We start from the raw sequence: 7,295 nt of genomic DNA on the forward strand, positions 1-7,295 counted from the left end.
ACCATGGCAAGGCCTTCATAGACAGGATTCAGTAGCCAACCTGGTTGACGCTGACATAGTCCCCCAAACTGACCCTGGGTGAGACTATCAGGTCAATTCTTCAGGGCACCAGCTCCGTAGCCATATGATCATCTGTCTTATTGCTGGACTCAAAAAGGCTGCCCATAAGGTGGTCAACTATGACAAACTTAATGAAATCACTCAAGGCCCTGGTGAAAACCCAGTTCTTTTCCTCTCCCACCTCACAGAGGCCTTCCAGCTCCTAAATACCACTCGCATGAACCCCAAATGAGGTGCTGGTCCTCCAACCAAGGGTAAGTCAGGGGCTAAGACTTCTCTAAGCCCATGCTTCAAATGCAACAGGGAAGGACACTGGTCCAAGTCCTTCTCAAACCCAAGACCCCAGCCTGTGCCCTGCCCAAGGTGCGGAAGGAAAGGCCACTGGAAATCAGACTGCAGTCTGGCCCCTCCAGTTTGGACCTCAGCCTGTCCAGCAAGGCCACCCTCTCGATATGGTTTGGAGCTCCCAGACTTCCTGGGACTGGCCCTGAAGACTGAAGCTACACAGGCCCTAACAGTGCCCCTTAGACTTACATCACCAGGACAGAGCCTCAGGTAACTATTGTGGTGGCAGGTAAGCTGAACTTGTTTTTAATTGACACTGGGGCCACTTATTCTGCCCTCCCTGAATTCGCTGGGACCCTTGTCCATTCCTCAGTCTCTATTATAGGGGTTGACAGATTAGTCTCACAGCCATTAGCCACCTCACCTCTACACTGCATCTTACTAGACACCCCCTTTATCCTCTCTTTTCTCGTTCTACCTCAATGCCCAACTGGAGCTACCATGCATCCCCTCATAAAACCCAGTTGTCCCACACAGCAGTCACCTACTTCAGCTTCACTCTCACCCCACAAAGCCACGCCATTCCTTAGACTGTAAACACCTTATCTCCTCCATAACTGTCCCCTCCTCTAGACAAGAAATACTCTCCTTTCTTGGGCTCACTGGGTACTCTCACCTCTGAGCTACCAACGTCAGTCTTCTTGCAAAGCTCCTCTATGACACAGCAAAGGGACCCCTCACTGAGCCTTTACATCCCAAGGCCAGCATTCTCACCCCTTTAATGCTCTGAAAACTGCTCTCACCTCAGTGCCTTCTCACCACCCCCCCCCCCGCCCCGTCCCCGCCACACACACACACCTTTTCCCAAAGAACAACTTTCTTTACTGCAAAACTACAAATGCTTACTTAACAGTCTGGCTACTATCAGAAGCTGAACTCATTATCACCCAAACTTAGCATGTTATCTCTAAGGAAAAATGTGGCAGTTTTAAATACAAGTGGCTGGAGACCTGGAAATTGCAGTCCTAGAACAGCCTGTAGGGCCTGCTCCCTCCCCACCTCAGATTTCTCTCCGGCCTTATATGCCTATACATAATTTTCCAAAATCTTCTTTGGCAACTTAAAAGCTTTAAGGCATTGCTGGGTTAAATGATAAATATCTAAATATTTCAAGAAGTTTTAAGTTCACCTGATGTTGGCTTTTATTACAGAAAATCTATAAAGTAGATTTGGAACTGTTAATGTAATGTCTTGTGCTTTGTTAAAGGTATGTTGCTTGAAAGTGAGAATGCTCATAAATGTCAATCTAAGAAATTCTGGCTGCTTACTTTTTGGTTATCATTGGAAAATCGAGGCTTGTAAGAGTTGACAATGGAAGGCATAAGGCAGTGATTCCCAAAGTGCGCGCTACTGCCACCTGGTAGGCGCTGCAGCGATCCAGGTGGTGATGGCCACAGGTGCATTTGGGGGTGATGAGTAACTGCTATTAAAATTTTTAAAAAATTAATTTCCAAGGGCTGAGTAATATTTTTTCTGGAAAGGGGGCGGTAGGCCAAATAAGTTTGGGAACCACTGGCATAAGGCATGGGCATGCATTCTGAAGAAAAAGTAAGTTAAAGTAAGAATATTTGTGAAAGTTGTAAGAATGTTTGTAAGAATGTGAAAGTTGTAAAAAGGTTCGTGAAAGTTATAGAAGGTTTGTAGAGAGAAATGTTAAAAGGAAGTAATATAAATGACACAAGCCAATAAGCCAGGCCAAGCAGAATAGGGAAACTGAGATAGTAAAACAGAAGTTTGCAGCCATCTAAAAAATCCAGATGCCAAGTAGTTTTCAGCCATATAGAAAACCCAATATTTCCTAAACCAAGGACATTTAAGAGAAAATTATTTGAGGATAAACCTCACTTTTTGATATTAGACTACAGCCCTTCAAACCAATGTCTCTTTCCTTCCACCAGACCACTTATCATAATTCTTGTTCTTCCATCTTTTGCCCCAGTAATATTAAAATTTATAAAAACAGTCTGTCTCCACCAGGTTATAAGCCCTACTTGTACTCAGGAAATACCACCCCTAGACACCATCATAACCACCTTTTGTGCCCAGGTCTCATCATCCCTTTGGCCCCCAGAGCAAGGATGATGGGCTAGGCACAGGTATAGAAACTCACTGGGCCAGAAAGCTCTGGATGCTAGCAAGGGGCAAAACCGGGAAACCAATATCCTCACCCCCAGGGTAACCTATCCCCCCCTTTCATATCACTAGTCAGGCAACTTAGACCCCTGATCTTTTCCTCCCTAAAGACAGCATCTCAGTTGCATTTCAGCTCCAGGCTCAGAAAAGCAGCAAAACCAGACAAGTGATGCTGTGGCAGCCTCAGGACCAGCTTTTACCTCCCAAGTCACTCAACAGGACCAGTTTTGAGTCTTTACCTACATGTCTCTTGGGGAAATCATGCTGCTGCAACCCCTCATCCAGCCAGCTGACTAAAATCAAAGTTCTTTTCCCTGTGATCTTGACATCCCCCCTCAGCAGGAAGTAAATACAGAAGATATGACCTTCATCCTTATTCCATAAAACAAAAAGGCTAGAATGTTAGGTCTGATCAAATAATTGAATTAATACCTCCTCCCCTGGGAACTGACCGTTAGGACACTTCCCAGTGGACATTCCACTTGCTGAGACCACATTCCACTCGCTAAGACCATTATCTCTCCCCTCCAGTGTTTCCCAGGATCCAGACCTGCACAGAGAATTCTCCGTCCAGAAAAAGCCCGCCTAGAGTCCTTTAAAAACCTCTGACTCCCTGTCTGAGCGCTGGCGCCATTTTGGGGCTCAGCCTATCTGGGTTTCCAGATGACCTAATAAATTCATAATTCTTTACCCCTTTCGGCCTCATGTGTCCCTCCTTTTGGAGACCCTAACAGATGTGGAGGAGCAGTTCATCCCTAAAGGGTTTGAAGCCAAAAGCTGAAGCAGCAAAAATGACACAAAAGGGCGAGGCAGCCCATAGGAAAGGATTCTAGACATGTGGGCACATTGTCTGGGGTTTGCCCTTCAGCCTGTGGCCTGCTCCCCCCAGCAGGAAGCTCTGGGCATGCCACCATTCCCCAGTGCCAGGCGTCTCTTGCCTGATCCTCACTATGGGAATCAAGGATGGGCAGATCCAGATTTGGGAGGTGCAGATAGGGATCCTCCTTTTGAAACTTTCCGGCCACCAAAATGTTGTAAGAGATCTGAGCTTCACACCCAGTGGCAGTTTAATTTTGGTCTCTGTGTCTCGGAATAAGACTCTTCTCATCTGGGACCTGAATAAGCACAGTAAACAGATTCAGGTGTTGTCGGGCCATCTGCAGTGGGTTTACTGCTGCTCCATCTCCCCGGACTGAAGCATGCTTTGCTCTGCAGATGGAGAAAAGTCAGTCTTCCTATGGAGCATGCGGTCCTACACATTAATCCGGAAGCTAGGGGGCCACCAAAGCAGTGTTGTCTCTTGTGACTTCTTCCCTGACACTGCCTTGCTTGTCACGGCTTCTTAAGACACCAACGTGATCACGTGGGAGCCTTACACTGGCAAGAGCAGGGGTCCTCAAACTTTTTAAACAGGGGGCCAGTTCACTGTCCCTCAGACCGTTGGAGGGCCGGACTATAGTTTAAAAGAAAACTATGAACAAATTCCTATGCACACTGCACATATCTTATTTTGAAGTAAAAAAACAAAACGGGAACAAATACAATATTTGTATTTGCATGTGGCCCACGGGCCGTAGTTTGAGGACCCCTGGGCAAGAGGCTAAGGTCAATCCACCACATGCAGCTCGAACCCCTCATGGATGACAGCTCCCTGAGATTTGTGTGCTTCTCCCCGAAGGCTTATACCTTGCCACTGTGGCAGATGACAGACTCCTTAGTATCTGGGCCCTGGAACTGAAAACTCCAATTGCATTTTCTCCTATGACCAATGGTCTTTGCTGCACATCTTTTCCACATGATGGAGTTATTGCCACAGGGACAAGGGATGGTCACGTCCAGTTCTGGACAACTCCTAGGGCCCTGTCATCACTGAAGCACTTATGCCGGAAAGCCCTCCGAAGTTTCCTCACCACCTACCAAGTGCTAGCACTGCCAGTCGCGGAGAAAACAAAAGAGTTCTTCACATACAGGACTTTTTAAGCAACGCTACATGATCTCATGTGCTTTCTCTGTGGCAGAATAAAGCTCCCTGGTAAAGGAGTAGCTGAGATAATGGGCCAAACACCTGGTCTTGGGATTGTGAATAGAATGTAGCAAAACCGGATTCCAGTGGACTAGTCATGGGTCTTTTCCCCAGGACATGTGAACGTCAGTCACAGGGGAGGGGATTCCACTTCCGTGGCCACAGAGCCTTATCTTAAATCTTCAATCCACTTAGAAATAACAATTTTGAATTCTCTCCAGTCGTTTTGATTCAAAGTGCAGGTAATGACATTTTGGTAAGAAGAGTTCTAGACCTGGCGAGAGCATCTGTAGTGGCCGAGGGGTTTAAAGGCCTTCTACTGTGAAGTGTGGCTCCTGCCTAGCCCATGCTGTTGTTTCAGATGCAGCAGCGGCCTTGTTTCAAGTTCTCTCCTGTTGTGTCAGAGTTGATGTTGGCAAGTCTTTCCTTCCTACAGCTTCTCTCTGAGCAGTGGGACACAGTTTTCAAGGAGCAGGCTCTGGTATGAGGTATTAACTAAGTTACAGGTGACTCAGAGTTGTGAAGATGTCTCCTTAATTGTGTAAAGCATTGGTGTTGTCATCACTTCAGCTGATATGCTCATGGAGGAGGTCTGACTTTGCTGCTTCACATTGGACTAATGAGCCAGTTTCAGCTCTACCCCTACACAAATATAGCTCCTTAAAAGTACTGTTCTCCTTAAGTTATGTAGTTCTTTAATCAAGACACCTCATTCACACATAATATGCCTTCGGAAAAATTAATATATTTTAAAAGAAAACCCCATTTTATATACCAACTAGAGGCCCGGTACAAGAAATTTGTGCACGGGGTGGGGGTCCCCTCAGCCTAGCCTGCACCCTCTCTAATCCGGGACCCCTTGGGGGATGTCCAACTGCCAGTTTAGGCCCGACCCCGAGGATCAGGCCTAAACCGGCAGTCGGACATCCCTCTCACAATCCTGGACTACTGGCTCCTAATCGCTCACCCGCCTGCCTGCCTGGTCGCCCCTAACTGTCCCCCCCTGCTGGCCTGATCGCCCCTCACTCTGTGTGCCAGCCTGATTGCCCCTAACTGGCCCCCCAGCCGGCCTGGTTACCCCTTACTGCCCTCCTGCCAGACTGGTCGCCCCCAACTGCCCCCCCTGCAGGCTTGGTTGTCCCCAACTGCACCCCCCACCAGCCTGGTCACCCCTCACTGCCCCCCCGCCAGCTTGGTTGCCCCTCATGGCTCCACTGCTAGCTGGTTACCCCACACAGCCTGCTGTTCAGTTGTTTGGTCGTCCCTCACTAGCCCCCCTGCCGGCCTCTTGTGAGGGTATGAGGGTTAATTTGCATATTACCTCTTTATTATTTAGGATTAGGAAGTGGGGGAGGGGAATTTCCCTTCCTCTCTTGGTTCTTATGGCTGTTCAAATAATAAAAATGACTTAAGGTAGATTAACAAGATAAAAGCAAAGTTAATACCTGTACATGGGAAATTTATATAAGCAGAAAAATTCCAAAGATAGTAAAGGCAAAATGAGGTATATATGTCATTTTGGACTAAGGAGAAGGAGGTAGGACAGGGAGAGAAAAAGAGTTAATGTTTAGTAAACAATGTTTGCTGAGACATCTAGAGAACGTGGAATACAGAGAGATCATGGATCAAACGAGTATTGCTAGGTTCCTGCCTGTCTGCCACGCCCAGTTCACGTTATGTTTTGTTTACCATGGGGCTAGTTCTTTTGGCAGTGGCCTCCTATCTTACATTCTTTTAGGCAGTTTGGAAGAAAGTTAAAAGTTCTCTCGAGTCTTTTGTTTTTTAAAAAACAAAATAATTGTCATATCAGAGAGACACATTTTAGGTTGACAAATTATGCTTTCCTACACCAAAAACAAATTGTTCACTAGAACTTCCTTTGAACATGACAAAAATGGTTTGTTACAGTATCCCTAATTCCTGAATGCTAAATTTGTTGCAGAGTTTTAGTGAGCAACAGATTTTTTACAGCTTCCATTACCATCTGAACGGATTTAGTCAGGTTTATCATGACACTGGCACATCTACCCATTGGTTCTTACCACTAATGAAACAGTAACTAGAAAGGCAAGCTGTGTCTGATGGAAAACTGCAAGAAACAACAACAAAAAAGTAATGTTGAGTAAGTGATTTACTCAACATTAACGCCAGCTCCATCTCAGTTCATGCTCTTTCCAGCTGCACTGAAAATTCTGTTTTATCCACCCTGTTCCACTCCTTCTCTCACCCCAAAATATAATTACACACAAATACATTTAATCTATATAGTTTGTCTTCAGAGGACAAAGCTTAATTAATTTTCTCCCATATTTTGCTACTTTTCCCTTGAATCATTCATGTATCACAATTTCAGTTAAATGTATTATCATATAAATGTCTACCTTTCATTTATCTAGATATATAGAGAGATGTGTGTATGTATCAAGTTAATTATATAAGCAATATGTGTGTTTATCTAAATATGTGTGAGTGTGTGTGTGTGTGTGTGTGTGTGTGTGTGTGTGTGTGAGAGAGAGAGAGAGAGGGAGGGAGAGAGAGAGAGAGAAAGAGAGGATATAGGTTTCATTTGTGGAGAAGGACAAACTTTACCCTCAAGTTTCTATAGTCAAATAGACATGAGACAGATTAGCAAGATAAAATAACCAAATTTAATGCATACATATGTATGAGAACCCCATATACATGAGAGTGTCAGAGAGCCCACATGCAGGAGACATTCAGAAATAGAAAGGGG

The 7,295-nt window shown here is 45.5% G+C and overlaps 1 pseudogene; it reads left to right on the forward strand.

Annotated features, from left to right (window-relative positions):
* The window catches only part of LOC139002577 (WD repeat and SOCS box-containing protein 2-like), a 79,416-nt pseudogene extending 74,898 nt beyond the window's left edge, over nucleotides 1-4,518 (forward strand).
* Nucleotides 4,519-7,295: the final 2,777 nt, after the last annotated feature.

The sequence above is a fragment of the Myotis yumanensis genome, unplaced genomic scaffold, assembly GCF_028538775.1.
Source record: "Myotis yumanensis isolate MYYU_CA2020_CCGP unplaced genomic scaffold, mMyoYum1.0.hap1 SCAF_2, whole genome shotgun sequence".
Classification (NCBI taxonomy): domain Eukaryota; kingdom Metazoa; phylum Chordata; class Mammalia; order Chiroptera; family Vespertilionidae; genus Myotis; species Myotis yumanensis.